Source organism: Gossypium hirsutum, chromosome D12, assembly GCF_007990345.1.
Source record: "Gossypium hirsutum isolate 1008001.06 chromosome D12, Gossypium_hirsutum_v2.1, whole genome shotgun sequence".
In the NCBI taxonomy this organism is placed as follows: Eukaryota; Viridiplantae; Streptophyta; class Magnoliopsida; order Malvales; family Malvaceae; genus Gossypium; species Gossypium hirsutum.
The window spans coordinates 25,054,481-25,076,570 of record NC_053448.1 but is presented as its reverse complement, the minus strand read 5'-3'; the positions used below and the strand labels follow the sequence as shown (position 1 = coordinate 25,076,570).

The 22,090-nt window shown below is 33.5% G+C and overlaps 1 pseudogene; it reads right to left on the bottom strand.

Annotated features, from left to right (window-relative positions):
- Nucleotides 1-11,747: 11,747 nt before the first annotated feature.
- On the bottom strand, nt 11,748-21,418 carry LOC107932877 (histidine biosynthesis bifunctional protein hisIE, chloroplastic-like; annotated as a pseudogene).
- Between the last annotated feature and the right edge of the window lie 672 nt (nt 21,419-22,090).

Genomic DNA, 22,090 nt, shown 5'->3' with positions numbered 1-22,090 from the left:
GTGGCACCAAAACGTCAAAGGTTGAAAGACTTTGAGCGTTTGATAGCATAGAATGTGAGTATGTTTGAGACTGTGCCATGAATATCTCATTTGATGAAGATTCAGAATCACTGTATTCAACACTTTGAATCACATACAGTGATTGTTCATTGGGCTCATCATCAATGGAGAATAGTGATTCAAGATCTTCTTCTTCAGTAATTTTGATCCCTAATTTTTGTTGTATCTGCTAGATCATTTTGTCTTCTTTTTTTTGTTTAGGCATGATTTCGCATAGTGACCCTTCTGGTTGCAGATGTAACAACAGGCAGATTTTGTAAATCTTGAAGATTTCTTCTTTTTCTTGAGATATCTCCATTTGTATTTTCTCCTCTTGGGAATCTTTGGAGAAAATCTCTTTATTCTTCTAAAGTGCTTTTTCTTTTTGGTAGGGCAATAACATGACTTGTCCTTTCCACATTTGATCCTGAGGTGTGAGTCATTACAGGCCTTATCTAATATTCTGTCACCATGGAGATAATCCTTGAAGACCTTTCTCCTGTTGCACAGATCTTCTAAGGCAATATACGTCTCTTGCTGAATTTCTCCCATGGTTAAGTTGAAAATGTTTTTGTTTTGCTTGTAAAGATTTTGATTTATTGCTACTTAGAGAGGATCTGGTATAGACGCAACAACTGCTTGCTTGAGGCTAGTATCCAGTCCAAGGGCACAAAAAAGCTTTGTCATTGCATAAAAATACTTAGAAAAATCTTTTTTCTTATAAGAACAACATCTTCTCTTGAAAAATTCTCTTCTCTTAAGCGTCAACAGATTATCAGGATTTCCAATGTAGTACTTATGGATAATCCTAATTGCTTGAGATAAATCTGTTAACATTAAGAATTGCATCTGATTTGCCTGGTCAATGGAATTCCACCAATCTTTCAACATTCCTGTGAATCTAGAGACAAATTCAACAAGAATGTTATAATGGCTATCTTCTGTTAACCTTCTGGTTTCAAGCCATGCATGGAATTCCTATAATCTTTCTGGCCATTTGTTTGTTGGGATGTCATCTAAGGTGAAAATCATATTTCCTCCCAAAACATGGGACGTAGATTTCACATTTGAAGGCTCTCCAGCCTCAGTGGTTTCTTCTTCTGACATCTCATCAATTTTAACTTCTGGTTGTGCTGTGGCCATTATTTCTGGTGCTTCTGACTCTGGTTCAGAGTAACTGGTTAATGTCTCTGAATCTTCTGAGATGGATTCTGAAGATTTTGATACTCCAATTGGAGATTCTAGGGATTCTCCAACTTCATGTAAATTAGATATATTTGGGAGTATCTTTTGACTATAATTCTTTAAAAATTTTGTCAAGAGATTATCATAAGACTAGTTTTCTTTTCGGATCATCAAATATTTTGATATCTGCCTTGGTGGAGATGGAGGAGGGCTTTCTTCTTTTTCTTCTTTCTCTACTGGTCTTTTCCCCAGAGCTTTTTCTTTTTCTTTTTCTCTTTTTTTGCTTCTTTTTGAGCTTTGATTTGTAAATACAAATCATATGTGCTTGGCCTTTTCTTCTCTTCAAGCAGAGAAAATTCTATCTTTAAACTCCCAGATGACCTAGGCTTGTCCAGCTGTTTTACCGAAGAGAATAGTTCAATACCATTCTTTGAGGGTTAAGGAGATGGTATTTTCCCTGATTCTAGGACTTTAATATGCCCATTGAGTCTTTGGATTTCTTTTTCTCTTTGTACAATGTGAGAGAAAAATTCTTGTCTTGGAGCGACTGGTTCAGTGGCAACTTCTTTAAGCCTTTTCTGAAAAAGCTTGAGAAGGTTTTTGATCATCTCATAATTTTCATCAGTTTTATTTTCAATCTTTGAGACCTTGGTGTCAATCTAGTTCACCTTTTGGTCTATTTTTTTAATGCAGAATTCTGGGCCAACGCATTTTCTGTTTGCCAATTCAAAGTGGCTTCTGCAATCTTTACTTGTCGGCCTTCTGCATCTGCTTGTAATTTTGAAAGAATTTTTGGTGCATGAAGATATTCCTTATTTGAAAATTCTTCCAGCGGCGAGAATTCTTGTTCATATGAAGAGGTTGCCTCATACATAAGGACTTCTGGAATTTTCTGAACAGGGGCAATAATCTTTTCTTCTTGGGCACATGACTGAAACTGATTGTGCTTTTGGACCCATTTGTTGATTCTTTTATAGCACGGTTGCTTCAAAGGCTTAGCTAGCCATTCTTGACTATCTGGGTCTTTTTTAGGTGGCGATGGTGGAGGTGTAGGAGATTGATCTTCGAATTTAAGAGGCTGTGGCTTTGGCCTTCCTGTAAATAATCTACAAGATAGAAAAACTTGCCATTGTCTTCTCCTGAGAGACCGATATTTAGATCTCCATTCATCCATCATTCATAAAATTCTGACTGGGTTGACTTCTTACGGTTTTTCTTCCTGCGGGATCTTTGGATCTCATCATCTAGATCTTCAAAAAATTCATTTCGGCATCCATCACAGTAACAAATTAGATCCCACATGGTCTTTGGGATCTAATTTGTTACCGTGTTGGATGCCGAAATGAATTTTTTTGTGCAATGACAAAGCTTTTTTGTCCCCTTGGACTGGATCTTAGCCTTAAGCAAGAAGTTCTTGCGTCTATATCACATCCTCTCTAAGTAGCAATAAATCAAAATCTTTACAGGCAAAACAAAAATATTCTCAGCTTAACCATGGGAGAAATTCAGCAAGAGACGTATATTGCCTTAGAAGATCTATGAAACAGGTGAAAGGTCTTCAAGGATTATCTCCATGGTGACAAAAGATTAGATAAGGCCTGTAATGACTCACACCTCAGGATCAAATGTGGAAAGGACAAGTCATGTTATTGCCCTACCAAAAAGAAAAATTATTTTAGAAGAATGAAGAGATTTTCTCCAAAGATTCCTAAGAGGAGAAAATACAAATGGAGATATCTCAAGAAAAAGAAGAAATCTTCAAGATTTACAAAATCTGGCCATTGTTACATCTGCAACTAGAAGGGTCACTATGCGAAATCATGCCTAAACAACAAAAAAGAAGACAAGATGATCTAGCAGATACAACAAAAATCAGGGATCAAAATTACTGAAGAAGATGATCTTGAATCACTATTCTCCATTGATGATGAGCCCAATGAACAATCATTGTATCAATTCAAAGTGTTGAATACAGTGATTCTGAATCTTCATCAAATGAGATATTCATGGCACAGTCTCAAACATACTCACATTCTATGCTATCAAACGCTCAAAGTCTTTCAACCTTTGATGTTTTGGTGCCACACATTCCAGTCTCTATTTACCTGGAAAAATACAGTAAGCCAATTACTATAATTGCATTCATTGATACTGGAGCTGCAGAGACTATCATGAATCCAGAAGTTCTACCCCCAGGATGGTGGGAACCTCATACCAGACATTTTAATCCAGCAGCAGACAAGATTTTCACCCCCTATTTGAGAAGTAAGCCGATCAAAATCCAATTCTTTCTGACATGCTTAGTAACCACTACTGTTATGGGATCAAAACTCCTTAGAAAAGATCTCATTGTTGGTTTTGATCTTTATACCAAAGCCAAACATTTGATAATTTTGCCAGAAGGATTAAGGTACAAGCAAATGTTTAAACCCTTTGTGCCTATTCCAAAGTTATTCTCAGTATATTTTGAGAAGATCCAGGAGATTATAAAAGAACTAAGGGAGAAGTCATATGCAAAGTCTCATTCAGAGTTCCTACAAAAATGCAAAAATCTCTTGTGGAAGAATTCTGAGTTCTTTATCAAACTCCCCTTCAAGAAAAATGAAGATATCAATCCAACAAGAGCTAGTCATATGGGAATGAACCCAGATCGTCTAAAACTAGCTGAAGAAGAATGTCAACAACTACAGAAGGAAGGATTGATCGAAGCATCAGATTCACAATGGGCTTGTGAAGCATTCTATGTCAACAAGAGATCAGAACAAGCCAGAGGAAAATTAAGACTGGTGATCAATTACCAGCCTCTTAATTATTTCTTACAAGATGATAAATTCCCTTTGCCCAATAGAAATTCAATTTTCTCAAGCCTTGCAAAATCCTGTGTATTCTCCAAGTTTGATCTGAAAGCTGGATTTTGACAATTGGGAATTGATCCAGAAGATAGGCCCAAAACATGATTCTACATTCCAAACAAACATTTCCAATGGACAGTCATGCCTTTTGGTCTAAAGACGGCCCCATCACTGTTTCAGAAGGCCATGATAAAGATTTTCCAACCCATAATGGGCCAAGCCTTGATCTACATAGACGACATCCTCTTATATAGCCCAGACCAAAAAAGTCATGCACATCTTCTTGAAAAATTCAAACAAATTATCCTTCAATATGGGATAATGTTGTCTGAAAGGAAAATGCAGATTAAAAAAGAAGAAATAGAATTCCTTGGTATGATTGTCAAGGATGGCAGATATCAACCTCATCCCAACATTGCGGCAGAGTTGAAGAAATTTCCAGATGACGATCTTTCCAAAAAGCAAGTTCAACAGTTTTTGGGAATTGTAAATTACCTTAGAGATTTTGTTCCAAAAATCTCAAAATTTACAAATCCACTGAGAAAAATGTTAAGAAAAGATCCTCCTCCATGGGGAATTAAACAATCCTTAGCAGTCCAAAAACTGAAAAGCCAACTATAACACTTGCCACCTTTACAAATCCCTTCAGAAGGACAAAGAATTTTGCAAACAGATGCAAGTGACAAATACTGGGGAGCCATTTTATTTGAAGAAAATGACAGCAAAAGACACGTATGCGGATAAAAGAGTGGAAGATTCACAAATGCTGAGATTCATTACCATTCTACTTTTAAAGAAATTCTTGTTGTCAAGAAAGGTATTTCAAAATTTGAATTTCATATGGTAGGATATTATTTCCTTGTTGAGATGGACATGTCATCTTTTCCTACGATGTTACAATTCAAACAGAAAGAAGTACTTCATCCTCAACTTCTTAGATGGGCTGAATGGTTCTCAAAGTTTTCCTTTAATGTCAAGCACATAAAAGAAAAGAATAATGTTATTCCTAACATCCTTACCAGACCACCTAAAATCTTCATGTTCCAACCTTCATCCTCCTCCAAAGGAAAAGGTAAAAAGAAAATCCCTCAAAATCCACCCTCACCATTTTTTATTCCCTGCCAACCAAATTCTCACCCTGATCATCCTCCAGAAGTTCTAAGTCTGATATTAGAAAAACGATTTCACAAAGAAGCCATGAATATGATGCTTTCATATCAGTTAAGCATTTTTCGAGATTTTGGAGGATTATTTCTAAAACCTTTAGGTCTTCATCCTGAATATCCATTCATTCATCCACTAAAGTTTCAGTTTGGGGAATTCTCTGAAGAATTAAAATGGATGTTTTTGTACTTAACTCATTTATTCCACATAGGAATTGAGTTCTTTATCCTAGATCTCCAACACTTCCTGACAATGGCAATACAAGATGAAATTAGTCCTGAAATGAAATTAATCCTTTAGAATAATGGGCTGGTATGATCATGTTTGAATTTCTCAAGAATACAAGAGTCCAATGAATCTTGATCATTTTTTATAAGCCCCAATACTTCATGCAAAATGGTTCGGCCACACAACTGGGAGCTTTCCCTAGTGCATGGATCCATAAAACCCATTTCTTAGAAGTGAGTCTAAACCCTTATGACTATAAGGATTTGCAAAAGTATTTATGCCAGATTAACAAGATTATCCCTTCAAAAATATGGCCCTCAGGAAAGACATTGGCACCATGGGATGTAGAAAGAGATCCACCGAATCCTTATCAAGAACAGTTGAAAGAAGCTTTAAAAGAATATCATTCCAACATACCAGATCCAAAGGAGTGGTCACAAGAGTATCCAATGTACTGTAGCCAAGCAACTCAAGATACACCAGCATGGAAAAATGTGGTTGAAGACATATCAAAATGGAAAGATGTTTATGAAATGACACCACCTGATGATTTGGAACAAAGAATTGAACAACTGGAGCTGAAATGTTACAGATCACGAGAGGAAAAGAAAAGAAAAGAAAAGTGGAAGAATTAAATCTCACCTTTGACGTCAGCACAAATTATGATACTGACTAAAGGATGCTGAGTCATTTGTCTTATTATATGATTCATGTAAATTATTGTACTTTTACTTTTTAAAAGCTTGATGAGTTATAGTACTAAGAAGGTAAAGTAGATTCCTTCTTATCCTCTCTCTTTATCCTTTTATCCTCTCGCTCAGATTTCCTCCTCTATATATATAAGGAAGGAAAATCTCAGGTGTAAGATATATCGAGTTTCAGAAAATAAAATACTAGTGTGCTTTGTAAAATCATGTCTTTCTAAAAGCCTCTCTATTCTCTTCCTATCTGATCATGGTATATCACTGAAAGAAAATCTCCCGTGAGTTTAGAAGTATGCTTTGTGCTTGCCATATAATGGATCCTGCACATCAGAAACTAAGCTTAGACCAGGGATACTAAATCCAGTTGGGTTTGAAGTAGTCTGGATTAATGGTATTAACAGCTGTAAGGCAGTGCCTGTTTAAGCGGCCAAAAAGAGAAGGCCTTGTTTTGGCATAGCATACCTGCTGTTATGATCTTTTAATCTCAGATATCCCGTCTTCAAGCTCAGTTGTGTCTTTTACCAAAGATGAACTTTTCTTTAAAGGAAGAACTTTTATATTATTATTTATGCATTTTTATAATTAAACTTTAATAAATCTTTTATTATTTAAGCAATAAATTTGTGTTAAATGATACCATCTTGGTTACGAAAAGCCAAACATTAGACTTTACCCAAATCACGTTGGATGTTAACATGTTAGATTCATTAATCTGGCCTAAATTGCTTATAATTAATATTTTATTTTAGAGATTTTACCTTTTTAGTTTTCACTTTTACTATGTATGTATATCAAGCATTATGCAATCGGTAACAAAGGGTGAAAAGGAAATTGAATAAAGCCTCACTTCTATTTCTAACTTTAAAAAAGTATAATGAATTATTAAGTTTTTAAAAAAAATCATTTTAATCTAATTTTTTACATTATGTATTAAATCACCCAAAATAAATATAAAAATAACCTTATTAACTTTACAGGCGTGACATGAAAATAAGTAATAAATTTATAAAAATCCTACGTCCTTATTCCATTGGAGACAGACAGAGGTGGCAAAATGTAGGATTTGGATCGGCCTGACACGGTCTACCATTACATTTAGACCCTACTTCGGCTTTGCTGTTTATAATATGGGCCTTGCGGGAGATGATCTTGGCGTGGCTATGCTCCATGATGACATAGCTCAATATTAAAACTCGTTCTCAATTTGCTACTACACATAACAAGGACATGATAACGAAACGAAAGGGAAATTGGGTTACTAGACGATGGCTTCAATTTTACAAGAATTCCTGGAAATAACCCATGCTTGATAATTATATTAAACCCTCCAATCAAAATGCAAAACCAGAAACACGTATCTAAGTTCTAGTTGGGGCATACTGTCATAAATGGACAAGGTTTCATGCTTCGAATAAGCCACCTTTTCTTATAGGCATCGACAAAGGCCTAATTACCGGAAACTGACTAACCAAATTTAACAGGGTTGGAGAAAAAATGTCAATATTCGAACTCTTGATTTAACATCAATCAAGACTCCAAAGCAACCCAAGGTTTTTTTTTGTCGCTTCACCAAGGCTTGATTGACAACAACTTGCATTGGACAACCAAGAATCCTCCGTCTTTCACTTATATACATTATACATACACATAGATATATACATATATATGTCCAATCAAATTGCTCTTTTACACTTTGATAAGTTTGGAACAAATGAATTTGCCTTCAAATACAACAAAATGCTTCAAACATTCTTCTATATTCTTCCCGTGTTGATGTTAATAAACCCCAAATGAGGTTTACATAATGCAAAGAATCACCAAACTTAGGGCCAGTTCTTCTGGCCGGTTGAACTTTTGGGTGAAAAAGAATGAAGAACACACTTCATTTGGGGTCAGATTTCTAGCTTCTGGGAAGTGCTTTTCTGCAGATGAAAAAATAGAATTTTTTTGCTTCTCCAGCCAAAAAGTGCTTCTAACTGCACTTTTACTTATTTACCCAGCCAAAAAGCATAAATTTTCTACTTCTCCAGCCAAAAAGCAGACATTTTGTGTCACATAATTGAGAAAATGCTTTCTCATATATATATATATATATATATAATTTTACTTTAAATATATTCATATTCATATTCATATATTATTTTACTTTAAATTGTAAATGCTATTGTAAAATTTTTAGTATTTATATTTAATATATAAATATTATCCCTTTTTAAAACTTCAATCCAAATATATGTAATATTTTAATTTGTTAGGTTTATGTTTTCTATGTTATGTTTACATATAATATGAGTTATATATTCAAATACATTTTAAAATAAACTAATACAAATGTATTAAAAGCATTAATTAAAAATAAAAAATAATTTTTTAATAATACAATTGTGTCAATATCTAATTACAAATATTTAATTATTATATTTAAATATTTAAATATAGTTTATATATTCTAATTAAATTTAATAAATAATTAATATTAATTACTTAGAAATATTTAAAATTAATATTATATATTAAAATATTAACAATAAGTTATAATAATTTTTTTTATATTTTTGTTAAAATATCATAATATTAACTAATTTAAACATTATTTAAATACATATTTGTTACTTTATAATATTATGTCTAAAATGGACATTTTATTCTTCAAAAGCATTTTTTAAGAGCAATGTCAAACACTCCAAATTTTCAAAAGAACTTCTCAAAAGCACTCTTCAAAAGCAATGAAAAACTGGCCTTATCTTCTTTTCTTCACCATCTCCCTATTCTCCTACTTATATTAGCCTAGATTCTTGGAAAATAAATCATGGCTTAAGATATAGTAATCTTTTAAAAATTAGACTCATGGTCGAATCGATCAAATCATTAATTTTCAGTTCAACCAATTTAGCTATTGGCCAACAATAACTTAAAAATCTTTTTTTTTTAAATTCATAAAAAAATGGGCTTATATAGAAAATACCCAAACTATGCAATTTTCCCATTTAGGTACCTTAAATTTTTTTATTAAAGTAGGTACCTAAACTTTTATTCTTCTCCGAACCAATCAAATTATAACACGTGACATTTTAAATTAAAAAAAATATTTAAAATTAAGATCCAATAGAAAATAAATTTAAAAAAATTATCATCTCTATCTCTCTCCTTCCATCTTCATCTTCCTTATAAAGAGATTTAACAAAATTTTGAAATAAACTTTGCTTCAAATTTCTCGCATTAAAACAAAAAAGAAGAAAAATTGTAGAAAAGAAAACCTTCATTTTCTACATTTTAAGACCATAACATGTTTTTTATGGGGATTTTTATTCCACACATAGCTAAGAATATGAAGAAAGGGAGGGAGGGGAGATGAATTTTTTTATTTTTTTTAATTTAAATTTTATTGAATATTAATTTTAAATATTTTTATTTAATTAAAAATATCACGCGTCATAATTTGATTGATCTAAAGGGTTTTTTTAACAAGCATTAATGGTCGGGTAACAAAATAAAACTTTAGGTACCTACTTTGACCCAAAAAAAAAACTTTAAGTACCTAAATAGGAAAAGCTGCATAGTTTAGATATCTATTTTTTAATTAAAATTTTATAAACCAGTTCAAACATTATTTTCCCCCCAAATTTTGGGTTTTTTTATTAGTTTTGAGCGATTTGCTCTGAAATCAGTTCAATCCTTTTGTTTGGTTCAATCGATCGATCCAATCTGATTTAACAACATCGATATATAATAATACTTTTCATTCGGTCAAGTATTATTAAATAATTTAGTAAAGGGTTAAAATATCATCTTGAAGCCGAGTTAGGATTCATGGTTCAATTTGGCACATGAATTTGGCTTTAATATTCAATTTGGTAGTTAGGCCAAATGATATTATGTGACCCAATGAATATTTGATACATGTTCTATAGTAAAAAAATATAAGTATTTAATTGGGATAGACAAAAATTTAGGTATTAAATAAAACATTGAGATCAAACTCAAGTAATTAAATGAGATAAAAGAAAAACTTGAACTGCCAAATTGGTTAAAAAAATAAATATTTAAGCCAAAGTGAAGTTGATTAAAAACCAAATCTAAAAATGGGGGAACCAAAAAGCAGAAGCAGCAAGTCATTGCTAAATTTGGCGGTATGTGTGAGCTGTGGATGAAGTTTAATGCTTGGAATATGCCTTGAGCGACGCAAGCTAACCAACTTAAACCATATTTTACAAAGTCCATTATGTTATTAACTTCAATTTGACAGAACATAGAAATACAATCTTCTTATTGTTTTTACTGAAAATAATACATATAGAGCACGTTTGGTTCGCTGTAATGGAATAGAGGCTTAATGGAATAGAAGCGTAATAGGTAATCTTTTTGTTTGGTTGAATGAAATGGAATAGAACTGTAATAGTATTTTTATATTTGGTTGAATGGAATGATATTGTAATAGCATAAAGAAAAAAATTAAAATGACTAGAATACCTTAGCAAAAATTTTTTTAGGTAGATGATTATTGTTATTAAATTTTAATAAGATTATTAATATAAATGATAAATAATTTAATCATATTTTAACATAATTATTATTAAATATAATTTAATAAAAATATATAATTTAATAAAATATATGAAATTTACTAAAATCATAATATATAATACTATAAAATATAATTTAAAATAATTATTATTAAATATAATTTAACAAAAATATATAATTTAATAAAATTCTTAGTATTAAATATTCTTATGATTGTATCAACAAACTTCATCAATTTCTTCTATCAAATATTAAAATATTTCAACTTGACTTTGAATAATGATTTTATGATTGTTACTTTACTATCAGTTCAATTTGCTTAACAACATAATGAATTAAGGTTTTCTTCATATTCCCAATTATGTATTCCATTTCTGACCGTAAAGCACCTTTCAACTCATCTCATTAGTGATTTTCTGTCCATTGACAAATTAGGATTCTATTGTTTGTGCATCAACAATTTCGAATTTTAAAATTTAGAACGTAAATTTTATTTTCTCAATTTCATTTTTGTTTCTAGTTTTGAATTGCAACAATTTTAGTCTTCAATGTTGTTTTCTTCTTTCATTTTAACTTTTTTTTTGTACTTTCTGTAGAAAGATGGATTTTTTATGATTAAACTTTTATACGTGTTTATTTTCAATTTTTTCCACAAGCATTTAGATAAGAAAAATATTAGAACCATTCAAAAGTTACTTGTTTGCTTCAAAACGAATTATATAAGGACTAAATTGTTCATTTTTATATTAGAGGACCCAATTTGCTCTTGAATTTGTAATAGTTTAACCAACAAAAGTCTTACATGACCTAACAAAAAACCTCTCCAACTAAATTGCACGCATAACTTGTTTAGCAAGGTTCATTTTGTCTAAAGATTGAATAGACTTGGATTAACAATTTATATAGATAAAATGTACTCATATTGTAATCGACTTGGACAAATATGAATGGTGGTCATGCCATACATAAACTTGACCCAACCCTTACTCACCCCATGACCTCCGCATCAAGCACCCAAGAAACAGAGTAAAAACAGAATATTATGGCGGACTTAAGAAACAAAATGCATCTTATTGTTATACAAGAAAAGGTCAAGTAAAATCAAAATACATGTACTTCGAAAATAAAAGCAAAAAACTGGTAATTATGACAGATATAGGTTATTTCGAATTTATTGAAAACAACCTAAGCATGGGATAAAAGCTGCAAATCTAGACCTTAGCAAAAGTACAGCTTACATTTAACTCTCGGTTGATGCACGGCTTTGCTTCTCCTCTATACCCGATTGAGAGAATCTTCGCCGAAGAACTTCTAGAACATTTTCTATCTTTACATCTTTGCGCCTTAGCAAAACCATAGCATGGTAGATCACATCTGCCATTTTTGAGGCAATGCATGAACTGTCCTTTTTCTCCTCCAGCATTCGGCACAACTCATCTGCTTCTTCCCTGCATTAATAAACTGATCACTTAATTTGCTTATAAAAAATTCAACATGCAAATACTATACACATACTCTTGGACATGCTAAAGAGTAAAGACTTCAAAACATGGGACATATACCATATACACACTTCAAGACATGTTCATTAGTGGTTTAACACTACTTTCTTTGTTTTTTCACTTTTTGCAGTTCTTTATGGGACACATACCACTATTGTAGCTTAAGGTAATATAACTTTACCGGATTTTTGAGCACAAGAAGTTTTCATCAAGTAAGAGCCGTTTAGTCCACGAAGGCTTTCCATGTTTCCCTGCTAACTCTAACTCTCTTTTGGAAATTGTAGCCTCTAATGAGTATAAAGTTGTCAATGCCAAGTTAGTTTCTTCAACCTACAAATACAAACCAAGTTAAATAAGAACTTGCAAATAATACCGTATAAGGTAGTGTAGAAGTAGAACTAAAAGATTGCGACAGCACTTTTGTTAAAGATGAGAGCTGCTTACTTCTTGCTCCTTAAACAAATCACCTATTGATGTGAAATAGCATGTCTCTGACCCTGTGTAGCAGGTAGGACCATCAGGCTTCCCAAAGGTAAATTATCTAAAGGACAAGTTTCAATTATGTCAAACTTCATAAATTAAGCAATCAATAAGATGTCAATGAGAAAGTTATTTAGAACGAACAGAATCGCGATCACAATCAACAAATATGTCATAAATGTTGATGAAATTGTTGGAAGTTTCTCCTTTTGTCCACAATGTTGCCCGTGATCGACTGAAGAACGTTGCCTTCCTAGAAGTGATAGTTGTAGCTAGTGCATCCCTGTTGACAAAGCCTTGCATTAATATGGCTCCAGTGTCAACATTTTGAGCTATAGCCACTGCTAAACCTTTGTCATCCCATTTGATACTGTCCAACAATGTATCAACCTAAAATTAAAACTTTTAGATATTTAGGTACTTATAGATGTGCGGTTTTTCAAAATATATAGAAGTCTAAGAGAATATATATACAAAATCAATGAGATACCATACAAGAATTACAACTTCACTATAACCATGTGTCTACATAGTGCAAAGAACTACCATATTGTATTTTCACTAGTAATAAAACAAATTTCCACAACCAATATAATTTAAACAAATTAGAGATCTAATTTTTAATAATAAAGAACTGAAATCAGAAAACCATAAAGATAGAGGACAAGGGGTTCAAAAGCAAAAGGGTTTTGCCAATCACCACCAAGCCCTCAATGGCTTAGTACCTCAACTCATAGTACCAGGCAACATTTGACTCCTTCCAGAGATGGTTACCATTAATCCTATATTTTATTTTCCAGATATGCAACAATTCATACCGTAATGAATAAGATTGGGACCTCCCATATTCCAGTTAATTCTTAAGCACTAGTCAAAACACATAGATGAAAATATGGTTAGAGGAATACGAATAACATTATTAGCTGTTTCAGGACTATTTTATCTTGGCCTGCAAATGCCGGGCTAACTTACCAGTAATAATATCAGCATCAAATGGTCATGAGTTGTGGCAAAGAAGCCTGGATTCATGGCTAAGGCAAAGTAAGTTATTACTGCAAGACTGCTTAAACAAATTCGAAGTTCGATAATCCTTTTCTTCTATCTGACATCTCCATTCGTTAATAGCTAATCAATCTAGCTTATCCTTATGTCTTCATTTGGGAAAGATATACTTTATTAGATAGCATTTTAACACTTCTTATTCAAGGATAAGAGGTAAAGCCGTATAATATCCATGCTTGCAAACCATTTAATCAGTCAATGCCTTGATGGAGTAAAAGACAAGCAGATAATTACTAAAAACAGTTGGCTACTTCATCAAGCAAATGCACATTAATAAAAAAAGTACCTTGGATTCAATGTAGATATCGTTGGAAATTTTCCTCAACGAAGAAAAAACAACAGCATTTATCATTTTCTTATTGTTGAATCCACCACAAACACCAGCAAGAAAGAAGCTACAAACTTTGAAAGGAACTCTTACAGGTTGAATACAAGGGAGAGATGAAATCGCCATTGAAGCTTCAAATGTAAATCTCGGCTATGATTGCAGTTATGTCAAGCTAAAAATAAAAATGGTAAAACAATATTACTAACTAACTAAAAAAACCAGAAGAATGTCGTTAGTTTTAGTGAAAACGATGGTGAACCTCTATAAAAAGATAAAACTTGATTTTTCATATATAGTTGCTCCCTTGTTTGAACCACAACAAGAAGGTAAACCTAGCTAAGGTTGAGATTGAATATAAAACCACACAGTTTGTAGTTTATATTGCTTCAAGGGATGAGTCATATGGGAATGAATCAAAATTCAAATTTTTTTCAGAGAACAGAATGAGAAGTAAAATGTTAGCAAATAAAAAACCTTTCTTGTATAAGAATGTCAGGCAATGGAGAAGCACCGACACGGATCTTCCCCTCTCGTACTGGTGTCCTACGGAATACGAACTGTCAAGACACTGTTGTCCGAAAATGGACACGGATGACTGGCAGCCGACGAGCGGATGAAGAAGAAGCAGCAGTTGTGGCGGCTGAAAGGAAGGAAAAGTTATGGAATCAGATCTGAGAAAAACTCACTTGGTGTGGCCGGTCCTCCAGTTTTTTTTGCAGTTACCTTCAGAAACAAAAAATTTACTGGCAGCTTCTGTTTCATGTTGGGAGGGAGAGGGTGGAGGTGGCTATCGGGTTGGGATGGTAAAATAGGGCAAATGAAATCGGGAGCTGTAATGGGGAAGCAAAACTGAGCTTTAGGAAGGGAATAGAAAGCAACAGATTTTAGGAATAGGGGCATAATGTAATAAGTGCGTAATAGGGCATTACACCTAACCAAACGACAGAATAGGTGGGGCCCACGAAATAGGGCTGTAATGGCATACCCATTACACTCAACCAAACAGCACGATAGTGTTATAGGCAACAGGCAGCTTTAGCAATGAATTTAATTAAACAAATAAAACAAATAAAAGGGCGTTAGATCAGTGCATCTATTATATTTTCTTACGTTTATATCATATAAATATTGAGAATATACCATACTTGTACATGATGCAGAGATTCAATGGTTGTCCACCATTTTTTAATTTTTATACAATTAATATTTAAGCAATAGGATGGATCTACTTACATAATGCAAAAAATAAAACAGTTTTACACACTTTCGTAACTATTTATATGATTAACATTTTAACGATTCAACCATTATATTTTATGATCTATTCATGTAGATCATGCATGTCAAATTTGATGTAAATTTAAAACTTCAAACTATTTTTTTATGTAAAAAATTCAACCGTTGAATATATATATTAATATATAAAGTATTTTAGATCAATATGATAGAAATATCAATTCACTTCGAAAATTTACATGCACGACAAGTACAATTATATTGATAAATTCAACAGATGGGTCGCTAAAATATTAATCATATAAATAGTTACGGAAGTATGTAAAACTACTTTAGTTTTTACACCATATAAGTGGATCCCTCCCCCTTAAATAATCTAATCTTTTAATTTATCAAGATATTTGTACTAGTCATACATGTAAAATTTTAAATTGATCTGATATATCTGTCATATTGATTTAAAATATTGTCTATATTAATATACATTTAATGGTTTAAAGTTTTTTTTACATACAACAAATAGTTAAAAAATTTTAATTTATGTGAAACTTGACATGCATAATCTACATGAATAGAATATGAAATATAACAGTTGAAATGTTAAAATAATTGTAGTATAAAAAATTCCGGAAGTGTGTTAAACCACTTTAGTTTTACATTTTACACTGATGTAAGTGGTTCTCTCTCTTTATCTATACTAATATTTAAAGTTTCGATTGAGTTTGTGTCACCTTCAATCGAGTCCTAACTCAAGTCTAAATTTACTAAAACCCTTTATTTTACAAAGTGGTAAATATTGTTTTGAGGGTATTTCTATATTTTTATGTTTTTATATAAAATCTAAAAATACATACATGACACTAAAAAATAGTCGTAGCACGTTTCTGTTTTGCTTCTCTAGCAAAGTTTTTTAGGATTTTTTTTGTTTGTTTTTAGTGAATAATTGTGGAATCGACAATGGCATGATAGGTGTTTGGTTGTAATTGGTTAGTATTGAGATTTACTGGCGATAGAGAATGAATTAGCAGAGCTATCTTTGAATGAAGCGGAGGAGAATCTACAAGTACAGGGGTAGTCTAATTCACCGAAGGAAGCCATTGATTTGTGTCTGGTAAGGTGTTTCCTCACAGTGAGTGTAATCCATTTCCCAACTATGAGATGCATGGTGGCGAATCTTTGGCATCTGATAAGCGGGGTTCAGATCTCAAATCTGGGGGAGAAGAGATTTCTCTTTTATTTTTATTTCGTAAAATGGATCTCGAACGTGTGAAAAATGAGGCTCCATGGACTTTTAACAATCATTTGTTGGTCTTCCATCGAATGACGAGGGTGAGGATTCGCCCAAGGTACCATTGATTTATACATGGTTTTGGGTACAAGTGCATGGTGTTCCTCTAGGTTTTTATTTTGAAGGTATAGCATGGCAATTAAGAGATTTTATTGGTAAACTCTTGGGAGTATGACACTAAAAGTTTAGAAAACGGCTTACAAAGCTATATGTGAGTGCGAGTTGAAATAGATGTCAAGCAACCCTTGAAGTGAAAGAAGCAAGTTATGTTCACCAGAGGAAAATGTTATTATGTTCATTTCAAATATGAAAAACTGACAATGTTTTGTTTTTATTGTGGACGTTTAGGGCATAATGAATCATTCTGTAAGATCTGGATGGCAAAGGGGAAAGAGGTTGTTGATGTGGGATGGGATCTATCGCTGAGAGCTAAGTCAAGGAGAGCATTAGCAATGAATAGCACTTAGCTAAGGGGAAAGGTGTAAGGGGTGAAGTTGGATAACTATGATTGGTATGGATTTGGATGGGGATCTTGGGAGGGGGATGAGGCTCAGAAAGGCATATAAACCCTGTTTTAAGGTTAAACTTAGGAGATTTGCAACATAGGAGTGGGCAAATGGATATGGAGCACGATTTGGAGACTACCCATAGAGAATGGTAAAGGGAAGAAAAGACCGTAGAAGGAATGCGGGAGTATCAGTGAATCACCGGTGAATGAGTCATTGGGAAACTTAGATGGAAGATTGATGGACTGGGATCATCTATTATCGGCAATTGCCAAAAAGCAAGCCGACCAATCGCAATAAAAATCATGTGCTGAAATGTTTCTGGTTTGGAGAGTCCACGGCAATAAGAAGACTTCAGCGTAAACTGAAGATGTATAATTCCCAATCAGTCTTCTTTATGGAGACTAAACTAAATGAAAGAAGGATAGAGGGTGTTAGTAGGATATGTGGTTTCTTAAATGGCATTGAGGTTTCAACTAATGGTTCAAGACAGGATCTGTCTGGCTTGGAAGGAGTTGGCTATTATTGATTTATTGAGCTTTTCCACGAATTATAATGATGTGGTTATTAAAGAGATTAAGGTGAAACTGGAGTGGAGGTTCACAGGGTTTTATGGTGCTCCATTTGCTAGTGGTAGGAGTGATGCATGGGATGTGTTGAGGAATTTAAGACGTACACGAGTCACATTGGCTTGTGTGTGTGACTTTAATGGAATTACGTATTCTTTTGAGAAAGAATGGGGAGTGCATGGGAGGAATGTCAAATGGAGGTTTTTCAGAGTTTTAGAGGAATGTAGACTGATGGATGTTGGGTATTGTAAAACGTGGTTCACGTGGGAGAGGCAAAATTTACCTGAGACTAATATAATGGAACGTTTTGATAGGGGGTGGCGAATGCAGATTGGATGACTTTATTCCCTAGTGTGAGAATACAACACCTACTGCATTCTTATTCGGATCATTGCCCACTCCTTATACTTACAGAACTAGAGAAAAGGGAAGGGAGGAAGGCGAAGTTCCGGTTTGAAGCATGGACTTTGGATGAATCATTCGAAGGGAAGGTAAAACACCTTTGGAATTCTACCTTAGGCAATATCTATGATAAATTGAAATACTTAAGACGGGGCTTGGGGAAGTGAGCGGGTTCATTCAAGCGAGGTAAAGAAGGCTTAAAAAGGGATCTGGCTAAACTTATTGATACAAAAGTACAACTCAAATTAGAAATAAACAAAGATGAAGTTTTTTTAGAGCAGAGAACGCATGCTAATTGGTTATGATTGGAAGAAAAAAAACAACTTTCTTTCACAGTTTTGCTTCCCAATGAAGAATGAATACGATTAAAAGTTTGAGGTATGAGAATGAGAGGGAAACTAGGAAGGGGAAATGGAGGAGATTGCGAGAGGATTCTTCCAAAAGTTGTTCTCAACAAATGAGATAGGTGATACAAAGCATATTTTAACGGAGTAGAACGGTGTTTGTCGAGGGAAGATAATCTAAGGCTTTCAGTGAAGTGTATGAAAGAAGAGGTTTGCGTGGCTTTGAAGAGTATGGGTCCTACAAAAGCTCTTGGTGATGATAGTTTCCTAGCTTTGTTCTATCAACGATGCTGGCATATTGTGGGAAACAATGTTATCTCGTATTGTCTGGGTATCTTAAATGATGGTAAGGATCTTAATTCCATGAATGTTACTAACATAGTGTTAATCCTAAAGATTCCTCACCCATCGAATTTAGTGCACTTAAGACTAATTAGTATGTGTAATGTTTTTTATAAGGTAGTAACAAAGATGGTAACTAATTGTTTTCAGCATGAGTTAAATGTCTGTATTGATAGTGCCCAGAGTACTTTTGTGCCAAGTTGTTTGATATCAGATAATGTGATGCTAACATATGAAAATTTGCATACTTATTGGCAGAAGAGAACATAGAAGAAAGGTTATTTGGCATTAAAATTAGATATGAGTAAAGCTTATAATCGGGTTGAACGGGAGTTCTTAAGGGTAATGATGGAGTGCATGGGATTTGAGAAAGAGTCGGTAGGTATTATAATGAACTGCATTACATCGGTTTCATATTCTGCTATTGTCAATGGGAAGAGGGGAGAGACTTTTAAACCGACTAAGGGCCTTCGACAAGGCGACCCACGAAGCCCTTCTTTCTTTTTAATTTGTAGTAAAGGTTTATCCGCTCTTATGAGGATTGCATTACATGATGGTTTGATAAAAGGGGCAAAAGCAAGTAGGAGAGGTCCTCAAGTATCACACTTGCTATTCGCAAATGACTACATTTTATTTGGAGAGGCTACTACTAATGGTGCTCAGATACTGAAGGGGATCTTAAAGGAGTATGAGATGTGTTTGGGTCAATGCGTAAATTTTGAGAACTCTACGGTTTTTTATAGTTCTAATACTTTTGACGATAATAGGGTTCTGAAATCAGGATTGTTGGGTGTTCGATACTCGAATGACTCAGAGAAGCATTTAGGATTACTTACTATGGTGGGCAAAAAGAAAAAGACGTCTTTCTTAGGCTTGAAGGATTGAGTTAAGAAGTGAATTGACGGGTGGAGTATGAGGTTTGTATCGTAAGGAAGAAAGGAAATTTTCATAAAATCAATTTTACAAGCCATTCTGACGTATTCAATGGTCTATTTTTTGTTTCCAAAAACTTTGTGCGGAGAGTTGGATAGTATTATAGCAAAGTTTTGGTGGCAAAAAAGGTATAGAAGGGGATTCATTGGTGTGAATGGGGTCACCTTTGCGAGTTAAAAGTATATGGGGCATAGATTTTCGTAGTTTAGAGAAATTTAATATTGCTCTTATACTAAACATGGATGCGTCTTATTGACCAGCCTAACTCTTTACTATCGTGGGAATTAAAAGCTAAGTATTATCCATCTTCTGATTTTTTACACGTCAGGTTAGGGAATTTACCCTCCTACATTTGGAAAAAGTATTTGGGCAGCGAGTGGTCTTCTTAAGGATAGGTTATGTTTGAAGGAACTTTTATAGACATTGGTTGAATCTTAAATTGCCTATGAAAATCAAGATCACCATATGGAGGATATCGTGGAATTTTATCCCTAAGTTTGCTAACTTGTATTATAAGAGACTAATGAATAGTAGAGCATGTCCCAAATGTGGTATAGTTGTTGAGACTCTATGCCATACTCTTCGTGAATGTCCTGTAACAATAGAGGTTGAAGATTTTAAATTTCGAATACGTTCTGTCTAGATTGGATTTAGATTGCTCTGAATGGGTTACCTAGGTTTTTGAAAGAAGCTGAATACCCCAAAGGCGTTTTTTTTTTTTTTTTTTGTGCTCTATGAGCCTTGTGGATTGAAAAAGCCAAAAGAGTTTACGAAGGGAGGGTCCAATCAGACAGTGAGATAGCAACTTTCATCTTAAGGTACATATAGGAGTTTGACGGGATTGAGGCAAAGACCCACACCTTTTTTCGAGTACAGGACGGATGGAAACCCTCGATTGGGGTGGGCATTAAGGTAAACTTTGACGCTGCGTATGAATGTTAGCAAAATAAGTTTGCTTCGGGGATTGTAGCGAGAGATGCTGCGGGGAAGGTCTTGATCTCGAAGACAGTGCACACGGAGGCTAGGTCTGCTTTTGCAGCAGAGGCTCTCACATGTTTGATGGCAATACAAGCAGGGGTGGAAATGGGATTGAGAGTGGTGACAATAGAAGGAAATTCAATGTCAGTAATTAAAAAATGCCAGACAGATCTAGTAGATAAGTCCGAAATTGGAGCATATATCAGAGATGTTCAGACGAAAAAAAATCGATTTTGGAGTATCATTTTCATACATGCACATAGATCGGCGAACCAGTTAGCTTATATACTGGCAATGGAGACTTTAAAGAACAGAGAACAGGCTTACTTGGTAGGGAGTGTTCCGGTTTATGCTCTCCAACGGATGGAGATAGAGTGGGCTAAGGAACCCAATTGAACCGCGTCTTGTGGAGGAGCGATCTCTGGGGGAGAAGAACGGTCTCAATAATGAGGAGTGTGCACTGGTTCTTCTCGGTGAACAGGAACTGGTGGAGGAAATTATGGTGAATGGGGAAATGGGTGCCAGTTTTTGATGATCTGACTGGGCGGTTTTCTTTTTGTTTTCTTTATTGTTTCTAGATTTTTCTTCCGTTTCTGCATTTTAGGTCTTGGGCTGTCTGTTGTCCTGGGCCGTTTTAAGGTTTTGTTTTTTAGATTTTTCTTCTGTTTTGAGTTTCTGGGACCTGGGCTTTCCTGTTTGCCTAGGCCACTTTAAGTTCTGTTTTGAAAATAATAAAAGCCCAATCTGATAAATATTCAAAAAAAAAAACATACATGATGAGATTCAAATCCAAAATATCATGAAGGCTACTTCTATCAATCTTATCATCTTAACAAAAGACATTTAATATGCATGTCAATTTCTTATAAATTTATTAGAAAATTGTTTTCACACACATAGTAGGTGTGTATAATGTAGTATTTATTTATACTATTATAATGTGTTTGGCTAAGTTGATTTCACTCATTAAACAAATCTCAACTCAATTGTAAAATTACTAAAAGTCTATTCCTTTTACAAAGTAACAATTGAGGGTATTTGTATCTTTTTATAGTTTGATAAATCTAAAAAATACATATACATGATGGGAATCAAGTGATTCGAACCCTAAAACATTTTAATCTCTAATATTCCAAATTTATCATTCTAACATTTAATTTTTATGTAATTTTATTATAAAATTGTTATATGATATTTTTTCATCTGACTTATAGGTGTGATATAATCTAGTTTATGTTAATATTTGTATTATGTTTTTTATGTTATTGTTTATCATGTCTCATATTATCATATATATTGTTTATCTAGTTTGTATATATAAGTGGAAGTTTTAAAATTAAGAATAACAACCTAAATATTAAAAAATTAAAATATATTATGTAAATATTTATTTATTATTTTGTTTAAACTTAAATTAATAAACA